Source organism: Prosopis cineraria, unplaced genomic scaffold (genome assembly GCF_029017545.1).
Source record: "Prosopis cineraria cultivar Desert tree isolate PC_DT_omini unplaced genomic scaffold, ASM2901754v1 PC5, whole genome shotgun sequence".
NCBI lineage: Eukaryota > Viridiplantae > Streptophyta > Magnoliopsida > Fabales > Fabaceae > Prosopis > Prosopis cineraria.
Window position 1 is genome coordinate 33,377,527 of NW_026555336.1, and position 5,599 is coordinate 33,383,125.

General features: G+C 32.7%; 1 long non-coding RNA gene across 1 annotated transcript; it reads right to left on the reverse strand.

Moving 5' to 3' along the window:
- Positions 1–253: 253 nt before the first annotated feature.
- LOC129310432 (uncharacterized) lies at positions 254–3,093 on the reverse strand. Its single transcript, XR_008593112.1, has 3 exons — positions 2,955–3,093; positions 2,520–2,569; positions 254–590 (listed from the first exon to the last, which is right to left on the reverse strand). It is a non-coding gene; the product is annotated as an uncharacterized LOC129310432 (long non-coding RNA).
- Positions 3,094–5,599: the final 2,506 nt, after the last annotated feature.

Consider the following 5,599-nt stretch of genomic DNA (forward strand, 5'->3'; position numbering starts at 1 on the left):
GGTATCCAAGGTCTCATACCCCTATCTCCAAGGCCATACCCATATGAAAAAGTCTTTTGTTCTTTCAAAAATTTCAGACCAATATCATCAATTTGATACCCCAGTTTGTTTCTTCATACTGTAATAAACCTTGTCTCACTAATCATGTCACACCCTAGTATTTAAGGCGTGACCGGCATGGAATATAAAATAGACTCACATTCCATAAGCCTTAAATAATTAAAAAAATTTATTCAAAGTAACAATATAATTTACATCTAAATCTAAAATTTATAAAGTTTTCACTATTTTGTAAAAATTTTGGCAAAGTTTCCTCTGAAATTAGGACTTCCCCAAAATTCTTATAATAACAAACAAAAAACAAAAAACTGTCAGCCAAACCAGAAGGGGAATTTAGCTTCACACTAGTAGATTTCACAACAATAAAATAAGAATAGAACATAACTACAGTATACGTGGAGCACTAACTATTATTGTATAATATAATGAATATTTACAGTAGAATAAATGAGTGAAGCGTGCTTCCGTCGTCTGCAAAAATGATAAAGTCCCTTAGTGATAAGCAAGAGGTGCAGGATCATTTACATTATCTGTGACCAAAAATTTTTTGGTGAGTAGCGTCCCAATCAAAATTATAGATAACACATGTAAAGGTAGAAATTGATAAAATTTAGTTTAAAATAAATCAATGGAATACTAAACACAAAATTTTTTTAACTAACAATAAATTTTTTTAAGTCCAATATAGGGCGAATTTACAATATAAAATCATATACAATCAAATAACAGTTTGATAAAAAAAAACTTAAAAATAATAATTTCTAAATTTTTTTCTTTTAGCGTGATTCAATCAGAACGATTAATAAGCGTGGACCACAGTCCACAAGAATAAGTAACCAACAAGTGTGGACACACAGTCCACGAGGGTAACTAACTGACAAGCGCGGCTCAAGGTCACGAAAACAAGCGCGAGCATAAAGTCGGCGAAAACAAGCGTTAGTACTATGCTCATGAACAACCGTTCCTCCATTCCACATGCGTTGGCCATCGCACGGGGCTAGCACCTCCTAAGCACCCTGCTAGCTGGGTGTACCATGGCGCGCCAAGGGCCAATGGAACTGCCGTTAGCATCCAGCGTTCTGAACTCAGTCCCCCTAATTAAATCAAGCGTGCATGGAGTTGAAACATTCATTGAAAACTATTCTTTTCAAAACATAATATTCAACTTTTGAATTTTCTTTTCAATTTTCTCCATGCACGAATCACCGTATCAATAACTGTAACATAAATAATAAATTTTAAAAATAGGAATGTTTACAATAAATATTCGATTAATAATGCTCCGAATCCAAATATTCCTTAACAATAGCATAATTCTTAATGATTCTAAAGCAGATTCAATGATAAATCAATTAATATAAAAGTGAAGTAAATAAAAAAGATTGTATGAACCATAAAATTAGAATTGACAACAATATTTATACAACTTATAAAAGAATAACGTGAAATTTAAATAATGAAATTTTTTTTAACGACTTTGTAAAAATAATTACTTAGGACACTACTCACTCACCTTTCACGTATCCAAATATCTCTATGGCTTGCTCCCTTTCTAAGCTTCTCACTTATACTCCATAGTGCCACTAATTAATTACCTAATCAAACAAACCAACAAACTAATAATACTAAACTTTATGTACTATAAACCAATCTATTTGTGCTTTATGTAAATATCCACAAGATTTCCTAAAACCTTGTTTGTTCTTAAATCAACTATCTCCAACCACACCCTCTTCCAAATTCTTTAAATCCGATAATAATAATAATTCTTAAAATTTTCTCATTATCAATATAAACTTTTAAACCAGCATATAAATTTCCTCCGTCTTTGTCCATGAATTACAATTTAATTATAGTAATCAATTGACACCTTACTCTTCTCTTAAGTATTTAAGCAACCATCTTGAGAACATTCAAATATCACAAAATCCAAATTCCATTACTACTAGTTTATCGTCGTATTTTAATTCTTGAGTCAAACTCCCTTGCTCTACTCAAACATCATCAATAATACTAAATATTCTAAAATACATCCCAACCTAGCCTTGGAATCACATCCAGTAAAAGGAAAGAAAATTAACAACCAAAAGCTTAAGATTTCCAATAGGCATTACCCTTGCACATGTTCCTCTAAAAATGAAAATTTAACCACATTCATTCCTTAAATTCTTCTCTCAATCATTTTAACAAGCACCTTGAAGGCATTTTCCATTGACTAAGTCATAAGACAAACATCCAAGAAAGTTCAACATCTTCCAAGATTCAATTCCATAGTTATTTTTCTAGTTCAACCTCTTAATTAAATAACTTCTAGCACTAACCAAAACAACACCCTAATCCTTCTTAAAAACACAACAGCAGTAATGAAAAACAGGAACATATCAATTGGCCAGAGGAGGGAAAGGATGATTCGGTGCTATCATATAACTCGAAGAGGAAGGAGAAAGTCATCCACTCACCTCAAACGAAATCGCAATAGCCAACACTATAAATCAACCCGCGACCGACGCTGCAGCAGGAGAGGAAAAAGAACTTCAGCTTGCTACACGAACGAGAAGATGGAAAACCAACAATTTTTTTCCAACAAAAGAAGGAATCGAGCTACCACACACGCACAAAACCTTTTTGACAGAAAGGGACGAATAGCAGAGGGGGAAGAAGAGACAAAACCCAGCACACGCTCATTCCACACCACTGATAGAACACAGTATGACAGCAACAGAAACAGGGGATGAGAGACAATGCCAAATCTCGGTAGATCTTCAGTGGAGAAGAGATGAACAGGCCACAAAGAGAGTAAACGAGAAAGGAGACAAGAGAAGAGCTTCAACCATAGCTCTATTTGAACAGACGAACAGACCCAAAAAAAAAATAGAAAAAACTGAATCACGCACCTCAGCCATCGGACGAACAGCAGAAAGAAAGGGATCATGACAAGCTGCCGACGGTGAGGGGAGAACGGAAGAACGAAGGCGAGGTTCAGAGATGTAGATCGACGGTGAGAAGGATGGAAAGTTCAAACTCTCTCTCTCTCTCGTTGCTCTGTTGCTCGAATGATCGGGAAGAATCATTTAAAAATCTGAACATTAGCAAGTTGGAAAAATTACAAGGAATAGCACATGGAAAAGTTACAAAAGAGAGCACAAGAAAATTATAAAAGAAGGCACAATTTTTTTCTATATTTAAAAAAACAAACAAAAATAAAACTTTTGCTTGGTACAATTTGAACTCTTGATTTTCATAAATATTAACTAGCACAAATTTCACTAAACTATCACTTTCTATTTGATTTATAAAAATTTTTTAAATAAAATATTCATTGGGAGAAACATTTTGTTAAATTTAAAATGCAGGGTTATTACAAATCATTGTTTCATACCAGTATTAATGTGCTTTATACTCATATGATTACCCTTGTGAAACTTCTTCATGCCCACATCAAATGTATCTAAACATTGTCTTTTACGATGTTCATCCAGTATAAATTGATTCATACCTGTATAAGACTCAATCTCTTTCTTTGTCAAACTTTCATATTCATACCAATACCAAAGACTTCCTATTAGTATCAATTTGAAAATTTTTGCCCTGTTTTTTGGTATACAAAATAGAGCATCCTTTGATCACTCTTACCTCATTCAAACCTTAATTCTTTCAGTTGTGTTCATTATTTTATCATCCAAGATTTCTTTTAAACACAATCATGAGTTTGATTTAACACTTTTCTTATCTTGATCTTTTCTCATACTTGTATCAAAGTTATCCTAATGGTGTCAATCTTGTCTACTTTTGTTCTGGCATTTAATGCATATAGTCGTTACATTCCTTGAGGCGCCAACAACACGCAAACCCACCGAAAAGCACTGTTTTATTGCCTCAAAGTGTGAAAAACACAGAGCAATAAAGATGAAGGCTCTAACGGCTAATTTATGAGTCTAACAGATTTATTTTAAAGATCAACTATAAGTATGACTCATTTATAAAGCAAAAAAAAGAGAAGTTATTGAGCCAACTACATGCATTCATTTCTGTACTTCAATGATTGTATATTCACTCTAAAGAAAGAGTTTTTGTTATAGTAGTTATTTATTATTAAATCTATCCTGTTCATCTTTGTACTTCACTCATATTAGAGTAACTTAAGCTTAGAAAACTTAAAAGGATTTGTAATCACATTTGCAAAAGGGAGAGTCTTAGACGTAGTAAGAAGTCTATGCTATATTGTTGCAACTAAAAGCTTGGTTTAATCTTGGTATATACAATGAGAAATCTTAAGGGTGTTATAATGTCCATCTTAACATTACCAGAATACAGCACACGAGCATAAAACACTGTTATAATAATCAGGATTAATTAATTCTTTACATAACGTTATCACAACACAAGAGTTTAAAAATTAGTTGAAAAGATTGGCATCTCCAAAAACTCTTTTTGAAAAGATGTTTGAACTCAAACTAGAGTTTAAAACAAGTAAAACACAATAGAGAAAGTAAAAGAACAAGAATCCTACTATAAATCAAGATAGGGCAATTCGAACACCTTCCAAATTACTTCATTGTCGAAACCGATGGCACCATAGAGGGACTACGTCTCTCTCTTTGTAGTGTGTCATGACACACTCCTGCTTTCATAATAGTTCTGCTGTCATGACAACTCCTCCGGCCAACTTTTAGAGTTTTTTCGTTTTTCCATCTGACATCTGTTTTGAATGATTCAAGTATCCTCATATAGCTCATTGAACCCTCTAGCTATTAACACTAGTTTCAAACCCTGTATATTAATTTCTTCTTAATTTCTACATATAATTATGATTTTATCTCTCTTATCTCTTTTCAAAGTTTTTTTTTTGTTAATTTCTTTTAAATATTGTTGGCATCAAGTTTCTTTTAACGATATAGCCCTTCCATGTTTAAATCTAAGTAAATTTTTAACCCCTGTACATAACTTAAGAAAGTCAATTAGTTAACCTTAATAAATTATAGGTCTAAAATTGAAAAATTTAGATTAAGATATCTTTGTAATTAATGCTTAACTTTTTTTCTAATATAATATTACTATGTAAAATCCTCCTAAAGAGGGGTGAACTGCGTTAATTAAATAAGGAATGATATTACCAAACAAAGTTGACAGTATGGAAGAAAAGCTTTGCAAAGATAGTCTATACTGGTTTAGCTCTATCCACATGAGCCTACATCTAACCTCTAAAGCACCTGAAACATCATGAGTTTTCAACTTTGAAGTTTTAGGTGTTTAAAAGGATAATAAGTTAATAATGTTTTCGGATTATTAATATAGTTTTTGAAATGTTGGATAGCCTTAAAGGAGGCCTAAATTGGAGTTCGAGAGGATGGGGCATCAAGTGAGGCTTAAAACCAATCTGGGCTTCGTTGTGCCATCTACATAAGTTAGTTATATGTAAGGATAGAAAATAGAAAGAAAGGAAGAGGAAACAAAGAGAGATCATCTTGGCTCTACTAAGGCTTCATTCTTAGGTGATTTTAGAGGCATTTTGAGCTTGGAATTCACATTGTTAATCTTC